The 14,297-nt window shown below is 39.3% G+C and overlaps 1 non-coding gene across 1 annotated transcript; it reads left to right on the top strand.

The window, feature by feature from the left end:
- The first annotated feature begins 4,499 nt into the window (after positions 1 to 4,499).
- LOC127117037 (small nucleolar RNA R71) lies at positions 4,500 to 4,606 on the top strand. Its single transcript, XR_007801800.1, has one exon. It is a non-coding gene; the product is annotated as a small nucleolar RNA R71 (small nucleolar RNA).
- The last annotated feature ends 9,691 nt before the right edge of the window (positions 4,607 to 14,297 follow it).

The raw sequence follows: 14,297 nt of genomic DNA, 5'->3' as shown, positions 1-14,297 counted from the left end.
CTTTGTATATTTTTGCATTCTCGTAGGACGATTTCCTAAGTTCTTCTAATTTATGAATGTATAGGGTACGCTTTTCTCCAGCGGCTAGGTAGTCTAAATTAAAAGTTTTAATGGCCCAATAGGCTTTATGCTCTAACTCGAACTGTAAGTGACAAGATTTTCCATAAACTAGTTGGTAAGGAGTAGTTCCTATAGGGGTTTTGAAAGCGGTTCTATAGGCCCATAATGCTTCTTGAAGCTTCTGAGACCAGTCTCTCCTAGAAATAGAAACAATTTTCTCTAGGATTTGTTTTATCTCCCTATTAGATACTTCTACTTGGCCACTAGTTTGTGGATGATATGGTGTTGCTACTCTATGCTTAATTCCATATTTTCTTAAAAGTTTGTCAAATATTCTTGATATGAAGTGTGATCCTCCATCGCTTATGACTAAACGTGGTGTTCCAAATCTAGGGAAAATATAGTTTTTAAATAGTTTGATTACTACCCTAGTGTCGTTTGTGGGTGCAACTATAGCTTCAATCCACTTAGACACGTAGTCTACAACTACTAAGATATACCGGTTTCCGAACGATGGTGGGAAAGGTCCCATGAAATCTATACCCCATACATCGAAGAGTTCTACTTCCTGAATGTTTCTTAGAGGCATTTCATCACATCTTGAAATGTTTCCAGTGTGTTGGCATCTATCACATTTGACAATGCAAGCATAGACATCACGCCACATGGTAGGCCAGAATAGGCCAGCTTGAAGAATCTTGGCGTATGTCTTAGAGGTGCTCGCATGTCCACCATAAGGTGCAGAATGACAATGCTCGATAATACTATTTACCTCTTCTTCTGGAACGCAACAGCAAAAAATGCCATCTTTACCCCTTTTGAAAAGGAGTGGTTCGTCCCATTAGAAGTTTCTCACATCATGGAAGAATTTCTTCTTGCGGTGGTAGTCAAGATCAGGGGGTACTATATCAGCAGCTAGGTAATTAAAGAAGTCTGCATACCAGGGTACGTTACTTATTGCTAAGGAATTTTGGGAATGTTCATGAGGATCTTGGTTATTATCTTTGATGGTTTCTACTCTAGCTATCAGTCTACCATAGGAGAAATCATCGTTTATGGGTACTAGTTCAGGTTTTAGATGTTTTAGCCAAGAAAGGTGATCGACTACTACATTTTCAGTGCCTTTTTTGTCTCTTATATCTAAATCAAACTCTTGTAGTAATAGAATCCATCGGAGTAACCTGGGCTTGGCATCTTTTTTATTTAATAGGTAACGAATGGCAGCATGATCGGTGTAAACAATAGTTTTTGCTCCTACTAGATAAGATCTAAATTTGTCTATAACGAAAACTACAGCGAGTAATTCTTTTTCAGTTGTTGCGTAGTTAAGTTGGGCAGCATCTAGGGTTCTACTGGCATAATAAATGGCATGTAACTTTTTATCTTTCCTTTATCCTAGAACGGCTCCAACTGCGTAATCACTAGCATCGCACATTATCTCAAAAGGTTCCGACCAATCGGGTGGTTTCATAATGGGTGCTGAGATTAATGCTTTCTTTAAAAGATTAAATGTGTCATTACATTTTTCATCAAAAATGAATTCAACATCTTTCATTAAAAGTCCAGTTAAAGGTTTGGTTATTTTGGAGAAGTCCTTAATAAAACGCCGGTAGAATCCAGCGTGTCCAAGAAAGCTTCAGACTTCTCTGATTGTTTTTGGTGGTTTTAGGTTTTCTATAACTCTATTTTAGCTTTATCTACCTCTATACCTTTTTCGAAAACTATATGTCCTAAAACTATTCCTTTGGTCACCATGAAATGACACTTTTCCCAGTTTAGCACGAGGTTCACCTCCACGCATCTCTCCAGGATTTTCTCAAGGTTAGCAAGGCAATTGTGGAAATCAATTCCGCAAATCGAGAAATCGTCCATAAACACTTCCATTATACCATCTAGGTAATCTGCGAAGATTGACATCATGCATCGTTGGAAAGTAGCTAGAGCGTTACAGAGGCCGAAAGGCATTCGTCTGCAGGCAAAAGTTCCATAAGGGCATGTAAAGGTAGTTTTTTCTTGATCTTCGGGGTGGATAGGTATTTGGAAGAATCCAGAGTATCCATCTAGATAACAGAAGTAAGAGTGTCTGGCTAGACGCTCTAACATTTGGTCTATAAATGGTAAAGGGAAATGATCCTTCCTAGTTGCTTTATTTAATTTCCTATAGTCTATACACATCCGCCATCCTCCTTGTAATTGTTTTGCTACATCTTCGCCTTTATCATTTTGCACGACTGTGATGCCTCCCTTTTTAGGTACTACATGCACATGGCTCACCCACTTACTATCTGAGATCTGGTAGATTATACCTGTCTCAAGTAACTTAAGAACCTCCTTCTTAACAACATCACTCATTATAGGGTTTATTCTTCTCTGATGCTCCCTTGAGGGTTTTGAATCTTCTTCTAGCGAAATCCGATGCATGCATACGAATGGGCTTATACCTTTCAGGTCAGAGATATTATATCCTAAGGCTGAGGGGTGTCTTCGTAAAACGTCTAAAAGTTGGTTCGTTTCCTCTTGGCTTAAGGTAGCACTGACTATAACTGGACGATTCATCTTTTCATCGAGGAACTCATATCTCAGGTTCTTAGGAAGTTCCTTAAGTTCTAAGGTTGGTTTCTTAGGGCATGGCATAGGATCTGGGGTGAGGGATAAACATTTGTAAAGGTTATCATAGATGTAAGGTTTCTTAAAGTCATCATCTTCCCTTATGAGAGTTGATGGTAACTTAATTGTTTTTACAATTTCTTTTTGTTCTAATTCTCTAACACATTCATCAATGATATCTAAGGTATAACACGCGTCTCCCATCACAGGTGCCATAAGAAATTTCGAAAGTATAAATTCTATTTTCTCGTCACCTACCTCAAATGTCAACTTTCCTTTCTTGACATCTATTATGGCTCCTGCAGTCGATAAAAACGGTCTACCTAGAAGGATTGGTATATCATTGTCCTCTTTGATGTCCATGACTACAAAGTCAATAGGGATAAATAACTATCCTAACAGGAACATCTTCTAGAATGCCTATCGGATATTTAAAAGATCTATCGGCTAACTGAAGTGACATCTTAGTGGGTTGTAATTCTCCTAAGTTTAACCTCTCACAAACTGCTAAAGGCATTAAGCTCACACTAGCTCCTAAGTCTAGAAAAGCTTTTTCGATGACAGGATTACCCAGAAGACAAGGAATGGAGAAATTTCCAGGATCTTTATCTTTCTTTGCTAGTTTGTCCTCGAAAATAACATTACATTCCAAAGGCTTCGGATCGTCAAGTCTACGTTTATTGGTAAGGATGTCTTTGAGAAACTTGGCATAAGAAGGTATTTGGGTGATGGCTTATGTGAAAGGGATTTCTACATGAAGTTTTTCTATAACTTTGATAAATTTTTGATATTGTTTATTGATCTGGGTTTGTTTGAGTCTTTGCGGATATGGTATAGGTGGTTTATATGATGGGGGTGGTACGTAAGTTTTATCTTTAGGTTCTTCTCCTTTCTCTCGACCGTCCTGGTTTTCAGATTCCTCTGGTTCCTTTGCTTTGTCCGGGGGTTTGGTACATTCCTTAGAAGTTTCGGGTTTACTCAATCTTGGGTTTGGTGGCTCATCATAAGCGTTCCCACTTTGTAAGGTAATGGCATTGGCTTGTCCTCTCGGATTTTGTTGAGGTTGTCCAGGGAATTATCCTCCAGGTGTAGTCTGAGGGGCTTGGTTTAAAGCTACCCGAGAGATCTGGGTTTCAAGCATCTTGGTATGAGTAACTATTTGGTCAACCTTGGTTCCTAACTGAGTAATAAATTCGTTAACATGAATGTTTTGGTTCATGAACTCCTTGTTTTGTTGGGTTTGAGCGGTGATAAAATTTTCCATAATTTTCTCAAGGCTCGGCTTTGGTGGTACAGGTTGCATAGTTTGATTTGATCTTGGGGCTTGATAACTAGGTCTCGCAGGTGCATTATTTTGGATTGGGTTATTGTTTTTATAGGAGAAGTTCGGATGATTCCTCTATCCATGGTTATAGGTATTCGAGTATGGGTTCCCTTTGGTGTAGTTAACTTGCTCAGAGTGGGTTTCATTTAATAGACTGCATTCTGCAGATTGGTGTCCTTTGGCTCCACATATCTCAAAATCCTACGAAACTGCGGCTACAGTATTCGGGTTTATGTACATATGCTCGACCTTGAGGGCTAATGCGTCCATTTTAGCTTGCATCATGTCTATAGAGCTTAGTTCATGCACTCCTCCTTGGGCTTCCTTCTTCTCAACTGTCGCTCGTTCGACTCCCCATGATTGATGATTTTGAGCCATATCTTTGATGAGGGCACTAGCTTCAGGATAAGGTTTGTTCATCAGAGCACCGCCTGCGGCAGCGTCGATGGTCATCTTCGTGTTATAGTGAAGTCCATTATAGAAGGTTTAAATGATTAACCAATTTTCTAAACCATGATGTGGGCATGCTCGTAACAACTCTTTATATCTCTCCCAAGCTTCGAACAACGATTCTCCTTGGTTTTGGGTAAATCTAGTTATATGGTTTCGAAGAATGGGGGTCTTACTCGGGGGAAAGTATCTAGCAAGAAAAACTCTTCTAAGGTTATCCCAAGTCGTGATGGAATTGGGTGGAAGGGAATCTAACCATGATAGGGCTTTATCTCTAAGGGAAAAAGGGAATAATCTTAAATGTATTGCCTCAGGAGAAGCTCCATTGGTTTTAAAAGTATCTTCTAATTGAAGAAATATTTTTAAATGTTGGTTAGGTTTCTCAGTAGCGAGACCTGCAAATTGTCTCTGTTGCACTAGTTGCAACAGGGATGGTTTAAGTTCGAAATTATTAGCTGGGATGATTGGCTTTACTATACTAGAACTAGGTTCTTCATTAGATGGTTGAGCGAAATCCTTAAGAGGTCTTTGGTTTTGATCTTCGGCCATAGCTCTCTTAATTCTATGAAAGAATAAACGTGCGCGAGCGTAACGTTCAGGTTCCGCCAGAGGATATACTAAGCTTAAACTTCCGGTGCTGCGAGTTCTTCGCATTGACCGGCAGGAAATAACCTAAGTCTAAACGATATAACAACAGGGAAATGAAATTTGAAGAAATTGGTCCCCGACAACGGCGCCAAAAACTTGATGCGTGGTTTTTCGCAAGTGTACGAACGCGTTAGAGTAATATAAAAGATTGTCGAATCCATAGAGACCAAGTGTCAATCTATCGTTATCTATTGTTATGGTGTTTATCAAAGGCAATCAAAATAGGTGTTTTTAGAGTGTGCAATGAAAAGTAAAGTGTTGAATAAAGATTAATTAATAAAGACAGGGTCGACTGTAATTCACGTAATCAATTAATAATCCAAGTACTTGCTAATAGAACTACTTATGGGCAATGTTTCCTACTTTGAAAAGAACTAATTTAACGGGAACTGTCGCTTTCGCGTATTCAGAACCGAGTTGTACTCCCTAATCAAACCCTCTTATTGTCACTTATAAAAAGGCGCGCAATGCGTTAGAATAGTAAACCTATTTTTAAGAAATATAGTATCTTGACTAAGTTGAAAAGTATTATAACCTGGATTTCTAAACCAAAAGAGGTTCTCACGAACCAGACTCTAAACTTATAAACGCGTCTGAAAATAGTTTTAAAATCTCTTTTCTTCTTAAGTTAAAAACTCCTAATGAACTAAACAAAGCGCTTTCGCTGTTTTTGAAATAGTTAAAAACAATTAAGTTTAAATAGACGTTGGACGACTTTCGATCTTACCCAGCGGAATTGAAGTGCGGGAAAACTTAAGTTGAAAGTTAAAATAGCCCTTAAGTGTTTCTATGAACAATTGTACGGATTATCGATTCAATTACGATCCTTACATTCTAACCTTATAAATTTAGTTAGACATGGTAAAGTAAAAGTGCATTAATTTAAATAAAAGTAGTGCGAGTGCGGAAAGTAAATAAAAGTAGTGCGAGTGCGAAAGTAAATAAAAATAGTGCGATTGCGAGGAAATAATAATTTAAAGCGAGTGCGAGAAATAAATAATTTAAAGCGAGTGCGGAAAATAAACAAAGTAAAGCGAGTGCGGGAAATAAACAAAGTAAAGCGAGTGCGGGAAATAAACAAAGTAAAGCGAGTGCGGGAAAATAAATAAGATAAAGACAAGTAATAAAAACCTACTCCAATCGGAGGGTTGAGTAAATTGCAACGTGGAAATGAAAATGGCGGCAGGATTAACTTCCTTCCCAAGTGCTCCAAACTCGATTAAAGACTCTATCACAGACTTGATTACACAATTGTGGTAACACTCCAATGCAAAGCGATTACCACTTTAAAATACTGAATATATGCCTAAGTGAAACAAAGTTGCTTCTGAGTTTGCCTCTGTTCTAAGTTTGGATGATTGTAAAAGTGATTTCGAGTTTCTATTTATAAGCAAGTAAAATAATGGAAATGACTTGGATGCCCTTCAACTTGAAAATGGGAGGGAAACTATTTTCCTCTTGTGGCGCCCGCCACAAGGCCATGGTGTCGCAACGCGAAAAACAACCGGCGGGAAAAATACAGAGCCACCACCGACGCTATTCATTTTATGACGGAAAGGGAGCGCAGGACTAACCTAAGAAAGGGAAAGGAACGGTCTTACGACCAGAGATTACAAGGTACGGGAGTCGGTTACGCAAGGGGAAGGTATTAGCACCCCTCACGTCCGTCGTACTCGACGGGATCCACGCTCAAAAGATAGCTCAAAGGAAAGGAAATAGGTTGCTAATAAACTGCTCAAAGAAAACTGCACAAACTGGAATAATAAAACAGGTGAAAGAAGAAAGAAGATGGAAGAAGTGTACTCGGCAGGATGTTGCATCCTGGGCCTACGTAGTTTGTCAGAAACAAACATCAGAGTCAACGTAGTTCGGGGAAAGGGAAACATGCTCGCTAGGACATCACATCCTATGCCTACGTATCTTCTTTATCCAGAGAAGAATCAGAGCACTCGTAGCTCGGCTAATGCACGCTGAAACAAAACACCGAAACGGGACGCTGAGATGTCAAAAGAAACACCCAAAGGGAAACTGAATGCCAATACATGGACTTACATCCGACTCCCAATGATAACAAACTCCAAAAAGAGACGCTAAGACGTCAAAAGAAACACCCAAAAGGAAACAAAATGCCAATACATGGACTTACATCCGACTCCCAACAATAGCAAACGCTAACCAGCGTACACCAAAGTGACTACCAATCGTCACAAATGAACCCCAAAGATGAACCCTAAGTGAGTGACAACCGTCACGAATGAACCCCAAAGTGACTACCAATCATCACAAATGAACCCCAAAGATGATAACCATCATCACAAATGAACCCCTAAGTGACTACCAATCGTCACAAATGAACCCCAAAGATGATAACCATCATCACAAATGAACCCCAAGTGAGTGACAATCGTCACAAATGAACCCCAAGTGAGTGACAACCGTCACAAATGAACCCCAAAGATGATAACCATCATCATAAATGAACCTCGAATATGAACCCCAAAGTGACTACCAATCGTCACAAATGAACCCCAAGTGAGTGACAACCGTCACAAATGAATCCCAAAGATGATAACCATCACCATAAATGAACCCCGAAGATGAACCCCAAGGTGTGGACAACAACCACAAATGAACACCAAAGATGAACCCCAAGGTATAAACATACCACGCACGCCCACGCTGGACAAACAAGTACTCACACCAAAACAAAGAAGAGGGTGAACACACAGAGACTCAAAGAAAAGGATGAACCAACACACAAAAACAACACAGCAAAAAGAAAAAAGGGTGCCCAGAGAGATCTCGCTCGATCTCCTGCCTACGTATCTCATTTGGTATGAGAATCAGGGCGACGTAGTTCCCCTTAACAGGGGTAAAACACTCTCCTAACCAGAGACCAGGGAAACGACAAACTAATAGGGAGACTAAGACTTGAGCCTAAAAGTTGTCATGCAAACAATATCCCTAAGTTGAGGTCTCTAACAAGAACTTAACTCACTCTGGAAGCGAGTCAACAAATAATCACCAACACAAGTGAACAAACATCACACACTATATCCATACAAGAGGCTCAAACAATGTGTGGGCTTTAGTCAAGAGGAGTCATATCAACCTCGACAAACAAGCCAAACTGTGATGGGTAATCGGTAGCTCTTAACCACTAACATTGAGAGTTAGGGTGAAGCTGATCAAAGTCTGAATGAGGATGAGACCTCATGCTCTTAACCCTGGCCAGGGTGAGCTCATGACACAGAAAGCGTGGGGATCTAGAAAGAGGGATCTTATTCCACTTGACAGACTCTGGACAAAGATCTTGGGTACATGTTCAGAAGCATCAGCACGTAGTGCGAGCATAAAGAACGACATACTGAATAGCGAGGGATTGGCTGCTAATCCCTTCTATCCGTCAATTTCCTCTTCTCTTGGAGGTCTTATCAAATATCACATGCCTCTCCTTGGAGGTCTTTGGGACAATTTTAAACAAACACATACAGAGCCTCTGAAGGAGGACTTGCCAGCAAAATGCCTGCCAAAAAGGTGACAGGACTTCCAGACTACATGAAGTAAGAAGCTAACTACCTGAGTGGTGTATCAACCACAATCCAAAGCTCAAGTAAGAGCTAAAGCAAGCAAGCAACTAAGGTACCTGTACAAAGACTAAACAGTTAGTATTTCAGTCATAAAACCAACAGACAAACAGTGAATCCATCCAACAATTACACAGCTCAATGCATTAATGCCTAAGCACATCAAATGAACTTATGAGCTCAAACACATCACTTAAAATCCTACAAAACAAACAAAAGTTAGAACTCAAATCATTTGCATCTCACAAAGTGAGAACAAATCAACCATCAATGTTAAATGTCCAAACTTGAAACACAAAGCACAGTTAGTTTATGCACAAAACACTAGTACAAAGACTAAGTTCAAAACCAAACCAAATGATCAAAACAGAGCTCAATCATCCACATAATGCACATTCAAACATTCCACAAAATGTCCTAAAAAGGACCAGCATCAAATCAAAAAGCAAATATCTCAAATGGCCTATGTTATGCAATGATCACAAAATATGCACAAAGTGAACTTCCAATTTAGAAAATCCACATCAAATCAGAAATGCATGCAATGACTTTGAAATTTTTTATGCAAGTTTCTCATGTCATGAATAAATAATATGCAAAAGATCAAATCCAGAAAGGTTCAAATGATATGTGATCAAAAATGCAACAATCCAATGTCAAAAATGTGACACAAATTGTCACACTTTTCTCCATGTGTCCAAAATGATGATAGCATATGAGAAAAAATCCAAACCAGTGATCACAAATTCACATCATGCATGAATATCATTCACACAAAAAATCAGATCAATTGGCTTAAAGATAAGGATTTCACAAGGCATTGAATGCACATGATCAAAATAGCACAACATGGATTCAAAAATTCACAAATCAAAAACCAGACATCAAAAGTTCACAAAATTAATACCATAAAAAACTAGACATTCATACAAAACTAGGAAAAAAAATTGGAGTTCATTTGGATCATTTTTCTATTTTTTATGCATTTTATAAAATGACTAAAATAATGGAATAATGCATGGAAAATATGGAGGGAAACAATTATTTGAAATTAAATCCAGAAAATATCAGAACCATTGGATGTGGCGCGCAATCATGATCCACGGTCCTCATTTAAACGCTCAAAGCGCACCGTTTCATTAAACGCGTTGGCACACCACATCAGCAGTCAAACAATACACATGGCCAGTCAAAGCAATATCAGCCAAACAAACTCACACGCGAGCACACACTCAGCATCCACATGGAAAACACGTAGGATAAACCCTAGCAAAACCAGACGTCGGAGCTACAGTCTCCGGTCGTCTTCTCCGATGAGATTCCGGCGACATCAACACGAAAATTTCCAGAAATTAACAAATCATACACCAATCGAAGCGTCTTTCAACAAGGAATCCAAATATGCTAATGATTTCATCTAGTTCTTCATGTATTTTCCAGATCGAAGCAAAACATAATCTAGATCTAAACTTACATTTCACATAACATGCACAATACTCATCCATTTTCAATTCTAATTATATCTACATGCTCCAGGCAATGAGATCTACACATTTAGGGTCATAAAACATCAAAAGGAGAGATCGAATTTTTCACTTACTTGAAATGGAAGCTTCTGTTCACGCGTTCTCAAGATCTCTCAAGCTCCAAATCAACTCTACTGCACCTGCCTTGAAGCTTTAAGCAAGAAGAATCAATTGAAAACACCTAGTTCCACTTCAATTTCAGAAATCCATCGCTATGAAGATGCACTTGAATTGCTCGAATTTCAGCTCAATTGTCCAAAACAGAGGTTGAATCTTGATCAATGAAGGATGATGATCAAGATTATGCAATAATTTTTGGTGTTTGTGTGAGAAAAAGTGAAAATCGAAGAGAGAGAAAGTTGAGAGAGTTCTTGATTTTCAGATCTAAAAAGTTAGTTATCGTGGTTATGATTAGGGTTTTGGCATTTATATGGCATGCTAATCACAATGCTAATCACTTAAGCCAATGGTTAATCATGATTAATGAGATGTAAGGCAATTTTCAAAAATGCACATGAGCTTCCAAGGCCCATAATCCACGTGACAAGCCCCATGCAAGGCTTGGTATTCACTCAAAATCATCCAATGGTCATGCTTGAAGTGCTTGTTTACTTGTAGCTTAAGCCAAAAATGAGTTGTGAATATTTTCTTCAAAATGCACATGTATGAAATAGTGAACTCTTGGTCATGATTCCTTTGCATAATTGAGCCAAATGAGGTCATTTTGAGATGCCTTGAACATGAGAAGCACTTTGCAAAAAGAATGGACCAATTTGGAGCATTGTATCAAAAGTTATGCCATTTTGAATTTCCATGCACACCTTGTGATCAAATAACCATAACTCCTTAACCAATCATCATATGGACATGAAATAGGACTTTTTGAAAAGGGGAGACAAAGATCTACAACTTTCATGTTCACAAAAAATCTATTTGAAACTTCTTTGATGTTGGAAAGTCAAGTTGAATGTGGACCAAAAACTTGCCAAATTTGGAAACTTTGAATTAAAGGTCATTTTCCATTTTTAGTAACTTTTGCCATGACCTTTGAATCTTCAAGATATATGTTTAGAATGATGAATGTACCTCTTTTGAATATGATTGAGGTGTCTCAACTCATTTCCCCACCTCATAGCCCTCAATTGACTGCACAGTTGACTTTTTGGTCCTCAAATGACCTTGAAACTTCTGATCAGCTTGAACCATGATGATGGTAATGTATCCTTGCAAACAAGATGATTCTCAAGACCTTTGAAGAATCAAGAAACCCTGACTGAAGCCCATACCCTCATATGGTTGATATTCAATTCATAGAGACCCTCAGCCTTGAATCATGTAACTTTTCCATCTTTTGAAAAGACCTTAGAGGATGACCTTCTTATTCTCATATGAAATGAAAAATGCAATGCCTAATGTCCTAAAATATGAAATGCAATGTGTCAAACTGGTCTCAAGAAGAGGAGAGCAAATTTTGAGGTGTTACAGCTGCCCCTATTCAATCCACTATGAACCTATCGATATGAACAGCCTCGGCTTTCAGATGATCAGGGTGAAGAGTGGTTGAATACCAAGAACAAACGAACAATTTGCGCTCCGCTGGGAATTTATACCGAAGTGAAGTGAAGTAATAATGCCTGTCAGAATTGGCAAAGAAGTGGTCTTGAAAGAAGATTCCGTATGGTACGGTGAGAGTCGGTCTGAATACCGAAAAAGAATATTAACCTGGATACCAAAATAAATGGTAACACAGGAATAATCACGGCCTAAATGCCACTCATCAGTCTGAATACTGGAAATGACTTCAATCTAAGCATCGGAAGATATGAGATTATTAATATCGGTCTGAACACCGAGAGACTGGCCTAAATGCCACTACGGTCTGAATACCGGAAAGCTAGCCTGAATGCCACAAGTTGCGTCGACCTGAACGTCGGAAACCTCTTCGATCTGAACATCGGGAAATTGGCCTGAATGCCACTTCAGTCTGAATACCGAAAAACTGGCTTGAATGCCACAAGTTGCGTCGACCTGAATGTCGGAAACTTCTTCGATCTGAACATCAGAAAACTGGCCTGAATGCCACAAGTTGCGTCGACCTGAACGTCGGAAACCTCTTCGATCTGAACATCGGAAAATTGGCCTGAATGCCACTTTAGTATGAATACCGGAAAACTGGCCTGAATGCCACAAGTTGCGTCAACCTGAATGTCGGAAACTTCTTCGATCTGATCATCGGAAAATGGGCCTGAATGCCACTTCGGTCTGAATACCGGGAGACTGGCCTGAATGCCACAAGCTACGTAGACCTGAACGTCGGAACTTCTTTGATCTGAACATCGGAAAACTGGCCTGAATGCCACTTCGGTCTGAATACCGGGAGACTGGTCTGAATGCCACAAGCTACGTCGACCTGAATGTCGGAAACTTCTTTGATCTGAACATCGGAAAACTGGCCTGAATGCCACTTCGGTCTGAATACCGGAAAGCTGGCCTGAATGCCACAAGTTGCATCAACCTGAGCGTCGGAAACTTCTTCGATTTGAACATCGGGAAAAACTGGCCTGAATGCCACTTCTGCTGGGGATTTTCTCTTTGTTATCATTATTATTATTATTATTTTTGCTTTGAGAATCCTTAACCCCTGGTTAGCCGAACTATGTTTTGCTCTGATTCTCATTCCAGATGAGATACGTAGGCATAAGGCGCGACGTCTTACCAAGCACACTTCTCTTTAACCCATAGGTAACCGAGCTACAAAGACTTTGATTCTCATACTCAAATGAGATACGTAGGCAGTGGATGCGACATCCTTGCGAGTCATTTTCTTTTAACCTTCCTTTTAGTAAATAGTACTTTAGATATACCTACACCCTTTAGACTAGAACAACCCTTATGAAAAGGGCTCCCTAGGAGTACCTAGGATTTTTTGGGTGCTTTAAACCTTCCCATTACATAACCAACCCCCTTACCCAGATCTCTGACATTTTTACTAGTTTTTGATTCGATAAAACTTTTAGGTTTTTGTTTGCTTTCTAACCATTCCTTTGGATAAATAGAAGTGCGGTGGCGACTCGACTTGTATGGTTTGCCTTGGATTTAGTCAATATCTCTAATGGTAACGAATACCCCGCTACAAAAAAGTGGCGACTCTGCTGGGGAATATCATTTGCCTAGTGGGTTTTGCCTACTTTTCATATTTGTTGTATTGTATGGTATATTGCTTTGTGACATATTTTTGTGCAATTTGGGATTACTGTATTGTATGTAATGATTGAATTGTTTGAATATTAATTCCTTGTATGCTTGGTGATCTTCGTGAGATGAGTTCTATACCCGAACTCGAGTGCACTTAGGATAGGAGAATGGCATAGTCTTGTTGACTTGTGTGGAGTTATTCCTTAGCAAGTTGACTTGCAAGCCCATTCACTTGGTGGAGGTTATGATGGGATCAATAATGTCACACGGGTAGTCGTGGTTAGGCATTACTCTTTCCAATATATGCCTTAGAAGACAAGGACCTTAGTTTACCACGCCCATATTAGCCTATTTTTAGGACGTGGTGCGAAGATCGTTCAAGTGTAAGATTTGATATGATTGTTACGCGATACTACACTCATAAGAGTCTCTCTTGAGAATATTTTTGGAATACGAGTATTTGTTTATCCGATAATATCCGAAAGATGGGATGATGACTATGGGAACCTCTTGTAGAACATGATTGTCAGGTTTAACCATAGTACACTCCCTTTGGGTGGTTCTTAACCAAGACTCCATGCTCGCGACTCGCAATAAACCCTTGATTCGTGGTTGATCCGTTCTTGTGTATCCTTAATATCAATGGAACTTGGGTGTTGATAAGGTGTAAACCATAATCCACCAAAATGGATGGTTGATATTAAGGATGACTTGATCCATCCCATGACCTTTGTATGGTGTGATTTGCTTGATCCTTGAGTGTGATTGTTGCATCCATGCATTCATGCATTCATACATATCCATATCATCAACAATGAGAAAATTTCAAGGAACTTAAGAGGTCTATTTGCAAATTTTTAGACATGGATAAGCAAAGAAGGAATACGAAGAAGTACAGTT

The sequence above is a fragment of the Lathyrus oleraceus genome, chromosome 1, assembly GCF_024323335.1.
Source record: "Lathyrus oleraceus cultivar Zhongwan6 chromosome 1, CAAS_Psat_ZW6_1.0, whole genome shotgun sequence".
NCBI lineage: Eukaryota > Viridiplantae > Streptophyta > Magnoliopsida > Fabales > Fabaceae > Lathyrus > Lathyrus oleraceus.
Note: the sequence above shows the minus strand (reverse complement) of the source record. Positions and strands in the feature narration are given on the sequence as shown.